The 16,412-nt window shown below is 38.9% G+C and overlaps 1 protein-coding gene across 3 annotated transcripts in view; it reads right to left on the bottom strand.

Annotated features, from left to right (window-relative positions):
* The window catches only part of CAB39L (calcium binding protein 39 like), an 83,975-nt gene extending 77,481 nt beyond the window's left edge, over positions 1 to 6,494 (bottom strand). For all 3 annotated transcript variants that reach the window (XM_061434642.1, XM_061434644.1, XM_061434641.1), the window contains exons 1-2: positions 6,404 to 6,494; positions 5,699 to 5,773 (exon numbers count right to left, since the gene is read on the bottom strand). The gene's annotated coding sequence lies outside the window, so the exon portion shown is untranslated. The remainder of the gene's footprint in view (positions 1 to 5,698; positions 5,774 to 6,403) is intronic.
* Positions 6,495 to 16,412: the final 9,918 nt, after the last annotated feature.

Below are 16,412 nucleotides of genomic sequence, written 5' to 3' on the forward strand. Positions count from 1 at the left end.
GATGAGCTGATGAAGGCACTAGCATATAACACTGTTTCCAAGCATTTGATAAGGAACAGAAGGAGAGCTGGAAGGGATTTTTGTTGCTTTTTTGTTGTTAACTTTGAACTCTCAGTAGACTGAGTGGGTGGAACAGATAGGAGGAAGATGCAAGATAAGAAGAGGACAATTAATGAGGCAAGAGTCTTAAGCCCACAACAGAAGATGGAATCAAGACTGTAAATGGAAAGTTTAACCCCCACAAAGAATTATATATATCTTTCTAAAATGAAAAAGGAAGAGAAAGTGAGTAAAGAAACTGTCCAGGTAAAGAGGAATGAAGTTACAAAGCACATGACTGCTTCCATTTTCTCAGAAGGACTCAAAATCATCTCAGGAGAGGAAGAGTGAAGCCACAGAATGTGCACTGGAGCAGAGTGAAAAGTGAGGTTACAAAAACACATAAATGTAGTAAGAAGAAAAGCTAAAGGCTGTAATTCACGTACATCCAATTCTACGTGCAATGGTTACCACTTCACTTAAAACTGCACCACAAAAACCGTCTAGGCAAGAAACATGCTGTGGTGTTCTCCCAGCTTCCAGTTTAAGGACTAACAGAGAATGACGTAAGAAAGAAGTTATGGAACCCTCAGGTATAATGTACAATAGCATCATAACCGACAAAGATGGGCTGAGTGCTATAAAACTAGGGTCAGATGGTGATGAGTCTCGTATTTCTCTGCCCTTCTGTGCTGGAGCCATTTTCTACTTTTTCCACAGTTGATACTTCAATGAAAAGTTCTTGAGTCAGTTACGAACACAATATAGCTTTTAAACAACTCTCAGCCCATGTTTGCTCTTTTTATAAAGTATGTCATCTTCTAATTTTCCAAGTTTTTACAAACTTTCCCTTTGCTACAAATTATTGAAATCAGAGCTACATGAAAAATTCTATGTTGGAAAATCATATTATTTCTATTATAAATCTTTAAAAGTACAATTTGTAAGCTGGTGCTCTAGAGCTAAGGAGAAAACAGGATTCAAGGAGAAAACAGGATTTAAAAAGAACACAGAAAGGACAAAGAAAGATAAGGCTGAATGAAGAGAAAGAAAACCTTCCGTTATAAATTACTCAGTTTAAAATGTCAAGGGAAACTTGTCTCAAAGAGTCCCTTTCTATGTTTTGAAGCTTGTTAATAATGGAAAGTCCTTTTAAACAAGATATTTAATTTTCAGATTCCAACAAATCCATTGACAGCAAACAAATACATAGAACTTATAATAAAACATTCATGCTGAATGGAAAAATCTCTATGGAATTGGTTCAGTAACTATAGTTGGATTCCATTTTCTTTATAAAACACATTTTACCATAAATCTAAAGACTTCTAAAACATGATCTAGAACAGGAGAAATAATTACAATCTATTAATAACTACTGACCACATGGAAAAAAAATCTGTACTAAATATAAACACACAACGGTCTCTTGCTTTACAAAGAAAATGTGAATTAATTCTTGTGCCAACTACTAAAAGATGGACAATTTCTCCATTTCAACACAGAATCAAAAATGTAGATGAAAGTTTTCACCTTAGTAAAAGAAGCATAACTGTTATAAGAAACAGAATCTTCCTAAGAAATAGAAGAAAGATTTTTTAAAACATAGACTACCGCCATGCGGTGAGACAAAGTCTCATATGCTGCTGTGCAAAATAAAATCACTAAGAATATTTCTAGGAAGCAATTTTTCAGAATGTTTATGCTCTTTAACACACCATTTCTACTAACAGAAAGCTAGTCTGAGAAAGTAATCAGAAATATGACCAGATATTCAGTGATGTAATACAATGTTATTTATGATAGGAAAGCCTGGAATAGCTACAAAAAAGAAATGGTTGAATAAATTCTGCTATGATACCATTTTATTACAGAATTTAATAGAATGTCAAAATATTTGACATTTGACATGACAAATTGATATGACATTTGACATGACATTTGATATTTGACAAATGACATTTGACATTTTCAAATGTGAAAACATTTGAAAGGCTCATATATTCATATAAGAAAAATATGCTAAATAAAAATTAAATGATAAAATACATGAGTATTTCAAATTCATTTTTTATTGGAATACAACTGTTTGACAATATGGTATTAGTTTCTGCTGCACAATGAAGGGAATCAGCTGTCATATAGTATGGTGGTGGTGGTGGTTTAGTCACTAAGTTGTGTCTGACTCTTTCGACCCCATGGGCTAGAGCCTGCCAGGCTCCTCTGTGCATGGGGTTCTCCAGGCAAGAATACTGGAGTGGGTTGCCATTTCCTTCTCCAGGGGGTCTTCCAGACCCAGGAATTGAACCTGGGACTCCTGCACTGCAGGCAGTTTCTTTACTGATTGCGCTACCAGGGAAACCCATATACATACATCAAATTCACTTTTAATTACATATATACATACAACCTGGAGAAGGAAATGGTAACTGACTCCAACAGTCTTGCTTGGAGAACTCCACGGACAGAGGAGCCTGGTGGGCTGCAGTCCATGGGGTCGCAAAGAATTGGACACAACTTAGTGACTGAACAATAACAACCACAATATACACAGCCATTTGCATGTCCAAGCAGCAGCATACACATATAATTTTTATGCAGATAAAATCAGAAGGAAATACAGTGAAAATTTTAGAGTAATTTTCTTTGTTTTTAGGATTACTTTTTTTTTCTCTATTCTTTTCTGTAATAATCAGAAGCGAGATAAGGAAGGGAACGTCGTTCGGAAAATGTCACAATAAGACACATGTTGTACCGCTGTCATAGCTCTAAGTCCTATTACTGACATAAATCGATCTGTGGCAAATGTGACTACCCTGCCAAGTGCAAGAGAAAATATAACTGGAGTGCCAAGGCTAAAAGAAATGCCACTGGCACTAGTTAAATAAGGTACCTAAAAGTTGTATACAGCAGATTCAGGCTTGAATTCCTGAATAACATCACCTAATTCTAAAGGAGATCAGTCCCGGGTGTTCTTTAGAAGGAATGATGCTAAAGCTGAAACTCCAGTACTTTGGCCACCTCTTGTGAAGAGCTGACTCATTGGAAAAGACTGATGCTTGGAGGGATTGGGGGCAGGAGGAAAAGGGGACGACAGAGGATGAGATGGCTGGACGGCATCACCGACTCGATGGACCTGAGTTTGAGTGAACTCCGGGAGTTGGCGACGGACAAGGAGGCCTGGTGTGCTGCGATTTATGGGGTTGCAAAGAGTCGGACGCGACTGAGCAACTGAACTGAACTGAACTGAATCCCAAAAGAGGAGCTGTGGCAGCATCCAGTTGGTCTTAAGGGTTTCGATAATTAGTTGCTCAATAAATGTTCTAGTTTAAAAAGAAAAACACTGAGCTTTCTACCATAGCATTTGTAAATAGGAAGTTTCATTTTTTAAAAAGTAGCAGCTATATTTCTCTTTAAATAGGCATTAAAAAAAATGTAGGCTCTAATACACATAATGTACACACTCTACACTATTGTATCCTCTGAATATGATACAGTCTGCAGACTCCTGGATTTCCATTATAATCCCATGCTGAGGAAAGTTATGAATGAAAAGGAAAGGAAAAAGCATGCTGTTGTCTTGATGTTCACTTCCTGACTGACTTTAAGGACACTAGAACATAAGTTAATCTAAAGGGAGGGAATTTGTGTGTTTTGTTCACTGCTTTATCCTGCTTTATTCTCAGCAAATATTTGTGAATAAATCTACAACTGATTTTTTTAAAATTACGAATCACTTTCCTGTTCTACTATGTTCTTTGTCTTGAATCAACAAGTAAGACAAGGAGGAAGTGCTGACTTTTATGTGATGAGTTGGGGAACTTACTAAATGAAATTAGTTCTTTTTTTTTTTTATCTCCTTACAAAGAGGATGATGCTTTCTCTGTAGAGAAGTTCATCTTTTCTACTTTAGTATTAACTTTCTTGCACAAATTATATCCTGTTATTCTATTAACTCATCTCACAATTTCTTTTATTTTTTTCTGTATCTTTTTTCTTTGTGTATGGCCTTCTATGCACAGTTGACCCTGGAACAAATGGAGGGTTAGGGGTACTAACCACCATGCAGTCAAAAATCTATGTTTAACTTTACAATTAGCTTTCTGTACTTGCAGTAACCACATTTGTGGGTTCAGCCAACCACAGATCATGTAGTACTCTAGTAGGTACTTTTTGAAAAAAATTCACAAGGTCAACTATAGTTTCTTTCTAACTGTGCCTTATATGCTGGGTTTAACAACTTTACTTCTTAGTTTTATTATGGGGTTTATCATTTCTGATATCCTAATTTGTTCTTATTTTAGTGTGCCTGGCCATTTTTATAGTCTGTTACTTTTTATATTTTAGAATCCCTCTTTTCTTTATTAAATATATTTATCTTATATATTGGATACTTCTAATAGCTGAAATATCTGTAGATAAGTTTTAGTTCTGGTTTCTGCTGACTCTAGCTCAAAGTATTTTTATTTTTTCTCTCTTGTTGTGTTTTGTGATTTTAAAAAAAATGTGTATGAGCTTATTTTTTAGAATTTTAACTATGATTATTTGATAACTAGGTTGATAATCCTCGCTATGGAGGATTTGTGACAGTTTCTGAAAACTGTCACAGACCCAAGTCTATTATAAATTAAAACTCTCTACTTGTAGAGTTTAAGAGACCATGAAAATAGTATAAAATAAGGCCTCAAATCCAAGTAAATGTGAGCTGGTAACCAGGAATTGCTCCGGAGAAGGCGATGGCACCCCACTCCACTACTCTTGCCTGGAGAATCCCAGGGACAGCGGAGCCTGGTGGGCTGCTGTCTATGGAGTCACACAGAGTCAGACACGACTGAAGTGACTTAGCAGTAGCAACCATGAATTGCTCAGGGAGATTTCAACTCCACCTAGAGTTGTATGCTTCTCCAGGATGGTCTCTGACAGGCCCCCTACACTTTGCAGAATGCAAGGCATTTTCCCCAAGTCTCCATTTTTCTCCACGTACAAGTTTCTATGCCAACAGAAATTGATGGATGCCGCCAAATTATTCAGTGATTTCATCGCTTGTTTACCTCACAGAATAGACTTGCTTGGTTTCTAGCCCCAGAAAGTTTCCTTTGTTTTCTTATAGGTTCATCCATTTATTTTAAAGGATTTTTTAATATGGAATCTACTCTTTTACATATTTTATGGAAGTCTTCTCTATCATGATCTTCCCTGGTGGCTCAGACAGTAAAGAGTCTGCCTGCAATTCAGGAGACCTGGGTTTGATCCCTGGGTCGGGAAGATTCCCCTGGAGAAGGAAATGGCAACCCACTCCAGTATTCTTGCCTGGAAAATCCCATGGGCAGAGGAGCCTGGCAGGCTGCATACAGTCCATGGGGTCACAAAGAGTCGGACACGACTAAGCAACTTCACTTTCTTTTCTCTATCATATTCTCAGAAATGGAAATCTATTTAATACTTCTGCAATTGCTTTGTACAATTTAAATTGGGATATATAATTATTCCTGATAAATCTTGTTTTAGTGTGTTAGGATAGTCTACAAGTCTGACAAGGGCACCTATAATCTTGACTGAGTTATTATTGGGTTGGCCAAAGAGTTCATTCAGGCTTTTCCGTTAGATGATATGGAGAAACCCAAATGAACTTTTTGGCCAATCTAGTATGTTAGCTTACCTTAGTAGTTTGTATCACCTGCAGCTTTGCTTCAACTTTCTCAGCCTTCACCACAGTCACTGATCAACACAGGTTCTGACAAAAAGAAAAGCTAAAAACTTAATTTAAAAAATCTTTATAGAAATTTTAACAGTTTTTTCTTATTGTTATTAGGTACATAGAATTATAAATTGAATTTTCATCATCACCATAGATCAATAGAAATAAATCAAATCAAAATAGCCTACCCCGATTAACTGGTAGACGTTTTAAAAAGTAGTATTGAACCAAATAAAAATATTTCAACATTGGGGGAAATAAGTAGAAATGTGAAAGGGTGGTATGGATGAGAGGAACTCTAATATGGCTGAAATCCCTATCAGCCTTCACCTTACACAGGAGGAAACCACCTTATCTAAACTAGTATTTTCTAAACTACACATCTTCAATATGTACAAAAAGGTTGTGCAAAGCTTAGAAGAGCTCTGAAATATCACAAAGGGAAGCTTTGAAAGGTTTTTTGCTGATAAAAGCACCATGAAAACCCATGACTACTAGATTCTTTTTTCTTTTCTGCTTTGCCATAGCTTTAGTTCATATCTTTCACTAATTTCAGTCATCAATGGCAACTTTTATACAATTTTTCTCTCAATATCCATATGATGGTGTACACGTGTACATGTGTGTATGTTTACATTTTCCCATTAGAAATAAGAGAAAACTTACACTCTCTCCTTTAGTATAATGCTCTTGCATGAAGAACGTATAAACCACTGACTCTGGGTCGGCATCTTTATTTTCTGAGCAGCAACTACTGTTTAAATAGAACATTTAGCTCTTGATATTCTTTCTTCTCAATAGTTGATGCATATATCCTGCAATAATGTAGTAGAAAAAACACAGGCTTTGGAATCACATAGATCTGGGTTTAAATCTCAACATCTCTGATCCTCTTATGAAAATAGTATCACAAATCTCAAAGGACACCTGTTAAGAGTCAAATATATATATATATATATATATATAGTGCCTAGCACAAAGCCTGCCTTGTGACCTGCACTCTGTTATGTTAGCTGTCTTTCTGTGTAATTTTGTACTTCATTTCCACTTTGCTCAATATAGCAAAGGACTTTCCAAGCTAAATTTTCTAAGTCACAGCCCTGATAAACTACTGTGGCTCTGTTCAAGAATTAATATTCTGTTAACACCACTCCAGTACTCTTGCCTGGAAAATCCCATGGACAGAGGAGCCTGCTGGGCTGCAGTCCATGGGGTCGCTAAGAGTCGGACATGACTGAGCAACTTCACTTTCACTTTTCACTTTCATGCATTGGAGAAGGAAATGGCAACCCAGTCCAGTGTTCTTGCCTGGAGAATCCCAGGGACGGGGGAGCCTGGTGGGCTGCTGTCTATGGGGTCACACAGAGTTGGACACGACTGCCATGACTTAGCAGCAGCAGCAGCAACACTTATTTTGCAACACTTATTTTACCCAACAATAGACATAAAATACTTCAAAAATAGCAATGCAACAACAATTATACTACTGAATATATTCCACTAAGGTACAGTCATCTCTTGTTATCCACGGGGGACTGGTTCCAGCCCAATCTCCTCATGGACAACAAAATCCATGGATGCTTAGATCCCTTATATAAAATGGTATAGTGTTTGCATATATCATATGCACATTACACATATAATTTAAATCATCTCTATATTATTTAACAATGTACATGCTCTATAAATTGGGGCAAATTCAAGTTTTGCTTTTTGGAACTTTCTCGAATTTTTTTTTTCCCGGAACATGCTCGATCTGTGGTTGGTTGACACTGCAGATGCAGAGGGCCAAGGTACAGTTCAGAATTTATGTTCTAAAGTCACTAAAATTAGGGCTTCCCTGGTGGTCCAGTGGTTAAGCATCTGCCTGCTAATGCAGGGGATATCGGTTCAATCCCCGGTCTGGGAAGATCCCACATGCTGTGGGACAACTAATCCCATGAGCTGCAACTACTCAGCGTGCACACCCTAGAGCTCATCTCTGCATCAAGAGAAGCCACTACAATGAGAAGCTTGAGCACCGCAACTAGAGAAAGCCTTTGAGCAGCAACGAAGACCCAGTGCAGCCATAAATAAATTTAAAAGAAAAAGTTACTAAAATTGTTCCTTTTCTTGAGTGGCTACGTCATCAAAATTCTTTATAGTTATGTAAATTTATTTCCTTTTTAGATTTCTCTTTCTACCTCTTTATTTTTGAATATGTAAACATACATGATTCTAAGATCAAAACTATACAAACAAGTTATAGAGAAATCTCTCCATCATTGGCACCATCCCTTCTACTTATAGATTAATCTATAGACTCTTCCGGAGAAGGCAATGGCACCTCACTCCAGAACTCTTGCTTGGAAAATCCCATGGACGGAGGAGCCTGTTAGGCTGCAATCCATGGGGTCGCACAGAGTCGGACTTGACTAAAGTGACTTAGCATAGCATAGCATAGTTAGGCAAGGGTGGTGGTAATTTACTTTTCGCTCCTTATAGATCTGTGTGGTTTTCTAAAACGATATATGGAGAGATTTGGATTTAGAAAGTTACCAGTATCCTACAAAAACCTTGAGCCAGGTTTTCTTTTTTTAATTTTTGAATTATTTTCTTGACTTATTATGTGTGATCAAAATTTTGACTTTTTGTATTCTGGAACCAAGATATTCTTTGTGGTCTAATATAGATTTTTATAACTGTCCTCTGTGCACTTGAGAAGATATATTCTCTATTAATGGATTCAGACTTTGATACAAATCTGTAAGAGCTACCTTAAGGATTTTTCTGGTCCACTTAACCTGACTTACGTCGAGACACGTGTTAAAGTCTTCTATTATTAGCAGGCTTCTGTTCCTTCTTACATCTCTAGCAGTTTCTACTTTATATCTATTGATGTGTCATTTGGTAAATAGATATTTTTAAAAATCTTTATTGTAAATATAGCCCTTAGCTTTATAAGGGCTATTTTATAATATCCTTCACCTTAATACTTTTTCAATTAAATTCTGCCTTAATACTAAGATGATGAACCCTGCTTTCTAAAAAATTTGCATTTATTTGATGTCTTACACTCTTATTATTTTTAAATTATTCATTTACTAACTCCCTTTATTTATGATTTTTACAACTGTATCTTTCATATACAACAATCATTAAGTTGAGCCATATACATTTATTAATACATCTGATATATTTTGCGGTGAGATAATGCTTCGCCTTCTATTCATTTTGTGTGTGTACAGATAAAAATATATAGAATATGTGTTCACATCATTATATGGTCTGTTCTCTTTGCTCTTTTTAGGGTAGGTATTTCTTTTAACATTTAGGGGAGTGTTGTGTATTTTGTTATCAGGGGTTAACTCTATAGTAATAGCTTTATACAATACTCTTCATTTTCCCCCCGCCCTTTTTAAGACACCCTTGGTTCCCTGCTATTAGCAGTAATAAAATTAGTAACTTCCTCTTCTGCACTTGGTATTGTAACACTTTTATGAGTGCTTCACATCTAAGTACGTATACTTATTTATAACATGTTTCTGCCCATCGGTCAGTGTCAAGCATTATCCTTTTCCTTACAGCTCATTCCTTTGAAGCAAGTGACCACTATTCTACTTTGCAATTCCACTCACCTCCTCCTCCCTTTTTCTGTAGGTTGTAGTATTTTAACATCAGATTATATAACATTTACATAACATCCTACCACTATATTATGATTCCAATCACTATTATGTATGAAATTCTCCAGGATATTCTTCAAGAAGTGATCCTAGGAACAACATTCCTTGAGTTGTTTCATGTTTATAAATGCTTGTTGATGTCCTGAATTCTTAATAGTTTGGTGAGAAATGGAATATTTATTTCCTTGAATTTTAAAAACATGTTGGGCTATTATTGTTTAGTAGCTAAGTTGTGTCCAACTCTTTTGCAACCCCGTGAACTGCAGCCCGCCAGGCTCCTTTGTCAATGGGACTTCCCAGGCAAGAATACTGGAGTGGGTCGCCATTTCCTTTTCCAGGAGATCTTCCCAATCCAGGGATCGAACCTGCATCTCCTGCATTGGCAGGAGGATTCTTTACCATTGAGCTACCACCATGCTTTGTTAACATCTGGCATAAAATGTCACTGCTAAAAAATCTAATCCTATCTGATTTTCTTTCCAAGTTTACTTGGTCTTTTCTCCATGCGTGCAGTCATGGAAGTCAAACTTATGTCTTAACTAATACAAATTTAAGGTTAAGAAGTATGGGCTTTGTCAATACTACCATCGGAGAAGGCGATGGCACCCCACTCCAGTACTCTTGCCTGGAAAATCCCATGGATGGAGGAGCCTGGTAGGCTGCAGTCCATGGGCTCGCGAATAGTCAGATATGACTGAGTGACTTCCCTTTCACTTTTCACTTTCATGCATTGGAGAAGGAAATGGCAGCCCACTCCAGTGTTCTTGCCTGGAGAATCCCAGGGACGGGGGCGCCTGGTGGGCTGCCGTCTATGGGGTCGCACAGAGTCGGACACGACTGAAGCGACTTAGCAGCAGCAGCAGCAATACTACCATGGCATATGAAATGTTAAGAAAAAGAAAAGACCTAAAATAAATCAGGACAGTGGCAGTGATAGTAGAAAATGAAGAAAGCCATTTGGAGGCTGAAGTTACAGATTATAAAATTGGGCAAAAGGGAGACATAAGAATATTGTTCTAGGGCTCGGCTGCGCGCGCACCGCCCCTCGCACCAGTGCGCGCGCGCGGCCCCGCCCCATTCCCCGCCGGCGCTCGGAGCCCGAGTCCGCGGGAAGATGGTGGCCCTGCTCATCCCCCTTTCCCAGCAGATTCCCGCTGGAAATCCATTATATGAGTCTTACTACAAGCAGGTAGACCCAGCATACACAGGGCGAGTTGGGGCGAGTGAAGCTGCACTTTTTCTAAAGAAGTCTGGACTCTCAGACATAAAAAAAAAAAAAAAAAGAATATTGTTCTACATCTGAGCCACTGAAAAGCCATTAATCAAGATAGGAACATGAAAGAGGGTGAGTAGTACATAAATTGAATAGATCTAATTGTCAAAAGGCTGTGAGACATGTGTGTTAAGTGCTTAAGAGATAGGGCTCATTTACACAAAAATGAACAGCAGGAACAAGTGAGATTTCAAAGGAAGAAGTAGTATTTCAATTCCCCTATGCTTTTAAAAAAACCCTAAATATATAATAATTTAAACATTTCGTTTAAGTGAAATATAAATGTACCATGTGTTTACCTCAGAAGCACTTTCAGTAGTTAATGGACATTCTCATGATTCAGACATCCAATCAGTTCCATTGATTAGCTGAAAAGCACAAACTGCGGTAGTCATTTTGATTTTTATACAGGTTTTCTTTTTTCTTTTTTTAAATTGAAATATTTAATTTACAATGATGTGTCTTTTTCTGTCATACAGAAAATTGATTCAGCTATATGTGTATACATTTTTTATATTCTTTTCCAATACAGTTTATATCAGGATATTGAATATAGCTCTTTGAGCTATACAATAGAATGATCTTTATAAGTTTTAAATAATTTTTTATTTTTAGTCACATTGTTTTATTCCCATAATGGACCTTATTGAATATCAGAAAAATAATGGTAAAACACATCAAATTAATGAAGAATACAGAAATATTTCTGAAAATTTCAAAATGTTCCCCCTAAAGTGACATCTACATGGTCAAAACTAATTCCAAAGCCCATCAAAGTATTTCTGGTACTTCAAAATAAATTTTAAAAAGATGGTTATATGCAATTTAGTTACAGAGAGGAAAACCTATCACATTTTAATGTTTTTTTTTTAAATAAAAAAGTGCTTGTATTTTCACTTATATATGGAATCCGAAAAATAAAACAAATGTAACAAGGCAGAAAGAGACTCACAGATAATATACAAAGAACAAACTAGTGGTTACCAAAGAGGAGAGGTATGGGTAAGCGGCAAAACAGGTGAAGGGGATTGAGAAGTACAAACTGCTAAGTATAAAACTAAAAAGTTACAAGAACGTAATGCATAGCACAGAGAATATGAAACTGAGTCCCCCTAAAACTGAGTTCCTCTGCTGAGTTTATGATTAATCTCTCCAACCAGAACTTTATTTCCTTTCTTGTCCCCACCTGTTCCCCTCAAGATTAAGCAGTATCAAAGAAAAGGAGGTACTGAAACAAAGCAGGTTCCTGGGGGCCCTCCTTGGTACAAAAGCCCCCTCTGTGTTCCCCATTTCTGTCTTTGTAGAAAAAGGCTTTAGTCTTCCAGGCTTTCCCTGAGTTCCAAAGAGCAGGCACAGGCAGTTACTAATTATGAAAATGAGGGAATGCAGAAACAAAGGAAAAGCAGTTAAACAAGAAAAGTAATGACAATAAATCAGTGATAAAGCAGAGTCTTAGTTCCTCCTCAAGGGACAGACATAACAACCTGACGGCTATCTTTACAGGGAACTAAGCCCCCCACCCAACTCCCCACGCAGGTGGAGGATGGTGACTACATCCTCAAGCACTAGACCCCAGATGAGCTAGGGCCGGAAGGCTGACGATTGAGACTTCTGAAGCATCACTCTGTTACCTCACTACCAACCAATCAGAAGAAAGTCATGAATTCTGCAGCCCTCACCTTGAAATGCTGTTTTTAAAACCGATCCCCTGAAAACCACCCAGAAGTCTGGCTCTTTTTAACAGAGCTGCCCATACTTCTTATTAGGGCCTGCAATAATCGTTGCACTTTTCTTTACCATGCTGCTGCTGCTGCTAAGTCACTTCAGTCGTGTCCAACTCTGTACAACCCCATAGACAGCAGCCCACCAGGCTCCCCCATTCCTGGGATTCTCCAGGCAAGAACACTGGGGTGGGCTGCCATTTCCTTCTCCAGTGCATGAAAGGGAAAAGTGAAAGTGAAGTCGCTCAGTCGTGTCTGACTCTTAGCGACCCCACGGACTACAGCCCACCGGGCTCCTCTGTCCATGGGATTTTCCAGGCAAGAGTACTGGAGTGGGGTGCCATTGCCTTCTCTGTTCTTTACCATAGGCACTGTCAATAAACTGGCTTTGCTGTATGGCAGGTGAGCAGACTCACGTTTGGTTCAGTAAAAGATATAGTCAATATTTTATATTGACTTTGTATTAAGTATTATATATAAAAATATTGAATTGCAACGAACACCTGCAACTATATAATATTTAAGTCAACTCTAATAATAATATAAAAGAAATGCTTATCATCACTCTAAAACCTTCACACATAAAACCTTCTGGCATTTTTAAGTACCAAATGCAAGAATTCCAAACAGGTTCTGAAAACAATTTTTATTGACTTTTTAAAATGCCGTGTTAGATTCCAATCCACATTCAGTCACAAAACATATTTAAAAGGTGTCATCAAATTTTCTTTTATAAACTATGTATCACTTGATAATGGGAAAAAATCTAAATTTGTATATATGCTACTGCTACTGATAAGTGGTTTCAGTCGTGTCCGACTCTGTGCGACCCCATAGACACAGCCCACCAGGCTCCCCCGTCCCTGAGATTCTCCAGGCAAGAACACTGGAGTGGGTTGCCATTTCCTTCTCCAATGCATGAAAGTGAAGTCACTCAGTCGCGTCCCACTCTTAGCAATCCCATGAACTGCAGCCTACCAGGCTCTTCCGTCCATGGGATTTTCCAGGCAAGAGTATTGGAGTGGGTTGCCATTGCCTTCTCCTTTGTATATATGGGACTGCGTTAAAAAATAACCTCTAACGTCAAAGTTAAATCAAAGTTAAATCACTTTTACTTAACATCACTTGACATTGTTCACGCAAAAGTGTTATTTTAAAACATTTCTATGGATCTTCAGATTATATATTATGAAATCTACAGAAGTATATTCTTCAAACAAAAGTCTGCAGATACTCACCAAATTTGTTATTTTAAAATTACTTATATACAGAACATATTTATGCACTATAGTAAATGTAAACACAGTATTTTGACTTTAAGTTGTGTTAAAAAGAAAAATAGAAGAGTAATAAATTTTCTTCAGCAGAAGAGACTGAAAGCAATAAGTTTGGCATCATTTACTGAGACTGGATACTTTGAAGAAAAAAATGGCAAATAGAGCATTATTACTTAAAAGGTTCATTTTCATTATCTCTACTGTAGGATCTCAAAACAGACCTCAGAAAAAAAGAATTATGAACCTGTCCTTAGTATTATTCTAACGTATAAATTGGAAAAGAAAAACAAACTGAAGGTCAAGTTTTCTGGAAAGCAGACTAAAAAGTTATTTTTTAGTTAGGCTAAAGAAAAGAAAATGGACAGGAGTTTGAGTAAACTCAATGGACATGAGTTTGAGTGAACTCTGGGAGTTGGTGATGGACAGGGAGGTCTGACGTGCTGCAGTCCATGGGGTCACACAGTCAGACATGACTGAGTGACTGAACTGAACTGAAAAAAAAAAGTATATCCATACCTCCCAATTGCTGTATTTTTTAATTCATTCATTCAACAATTTTTGAATATATGCCAAGAACTATTACCATGTTATCGTTATCCAAAGGCTTTCACAAACATTTACTGAGCATCTACTTTGTTACTGGTGTTTGTTAGCCACTAGTCCCTTTGATAGCCTATATAGTTCTCCAGAGCCAAGGACTGGTTCCAAAACTCCCCACAGATACCAAAATTCCTTAGGCACCTAGTACCTAAGCCATCAACTCCATAATAAATTACTGATACTTGAACTCTTATAACTTAAGTTTTTAAGATTCATGGATAAAAAGTAAAATTTTTAAAGAAAATTAATTTTCAATTGTTTATTTTACATTTTACTGCTGTTCTCCTTGATACTCCTGCCACAAAATACAAGGCACTGTTGACTTGATTGGGTTACCAGTTAACCTTGATAAATGATTTCTAAACTCAAGGCAGTATCTTCGCTTCTTCTCAGTATCAAAACTGCTAACGTTAATAATAAAATACTAGCCTTTTAGCTAGGTTTTCGGATCTGAGATAATTTCCCCCTCAAATGAATAACCAAGCAAGCTTTCTACTTTGATTTTTAAAAATAATAAAGAGGAGAAGGAGGTAATTCCTGCCTCTGTCCTCCCATCTCATAGAGCTTGGGAGTTAAAAATGCTTTCTTTTACACAAACCTCTACCTACCCAGGACGAAGCCACCAAGCATGCCAAAGCTAACCCTGAGATTCCCAAATCTTCAGCAGATCGTAATCAGGAAAACCAAGATTTGACAAAATTCTTCCTTCGCTTTCTGTTTCTGCAAAGGCCATCCACGTTCTAGCTTTAAAAAAAACCACCACTGCAGGAGTGCCGGCTGTACACTAATGAATAAAACTGCCCTAACGCAGAAGCTGGGGCTCACGGCTTCCAAAGGATGGCCTTAGAGGTTAAGCAAAACACATGAGTTGTTTAGAGGGAGCAAAACACTCCCTCGCAAACGACATCAAACGAAGACGTCTCTTTCGACTCGTAAAGATAGTCGTATCTCCCTCTCTCCTCTTCCATCACCAGTCTTGTTCCTTTCTCAATCAGGCAGTCCATCAGACAACCTTCCTTGTCAGTATAGAGGGTTGACTGTCAGAATGTTTCGCAGACAACGATTACTAGAATAGTTCCCTGGAACCCAAGGGATCACTGCTAAAGCATCAGTCCACGCCAAGCCCTGACAATAACAAACCAAAGCCTGTGATCCTAATCACCTCCATCATTTATCTCTCTTTCCAGTCAAGGCTGAGACTCAGACCAGGAAAACCTTTCCCTTTCAGGGAAGTAAGAAGCTTCCAGGTCTGTTTCCTAAGGCCCCTACTTTCCTCCACTGCTTCTTCAGGACAGCTCTACAGCTTGAACCGCTGAGGAAGGTTCCAAAGGCCCAGCAGCCCAATCCCAGCCACACACAAGATGGCAGCCAAACACCTACCAGAGGAAACAGACGAACCACCACTCCAGCGAAGCCGGCCTCTCGACTGTGGATATCCGCATTGGTCCAGTCGGAGAGCGCGAGACAACCCGAGAACTCTGACAGCCAATCGGAAGGCGGCGCGCTGAAGCGCCGCCGCGTTGCAGGCTGTACGTGCTCGGAACCTCTAAGGCGTTGCAGGCTGTACGCGCTCGGAATCCGGTGGGGGTGTGCAGCCAATGAGCTAGGGGCTGGGAAGTGGGAGCGGTCGATGTCCTACTCCTCCCATTTCGGGTTCAAGGACCTTACAAATATGGGCGGTCCTCCCTACCCAGCTGAGGCGAGGCGGGACTGTTGGCTGAGGTGAGGTCTAGTAAACGGTGAAGTACTTCCCGGCCAGGGGGCACCTGAGGCCGCGGGTTCTCGGCGGCGTGGAGTGGGAGAGGAGTCCGACGCGCGGGGAACTCAGCCTCGCCAGCGTGGCGGGCGGAGCGCAGCTTTCGACTGTCGCGGGCTGCGTGGAAAGCGTTAGCTGAGCTAATGTAACTGCCGTGGGTGGCCCTCCCGAAGGCTCTTTCGGTCCAGGACCAGGGAACGCGGCGGAACTCTCTGCCGCCTGGATCCCAGCCCTTGGGACCTCCCTTCTCCCTTTGACGCGTGTTCAGTCCCGAACTGAAGAGGGGGACCGCGGGCGCCCTGAGTTCTCACCCCCCGCATTTCAGTCTCTTGTCATCCGGTTGCACACATTCTTGAGAGGTGATTTCTAAAGCAGCTGGGAAC

This window comes from Bos javanicus, chromosome 12, assembly GCF_032452875.1.
Source record: "Bos javanicus breed banteng chromosome 12, ARS-OSU_banteng_1.0, whole genome shotgun sequence".
Classification (NCBI taxonomy): Eukaryota; Metazoa; Chordata; class Mammalia; order Artiodactyla; family Bovidae; genus Bos; species Bos javanicus.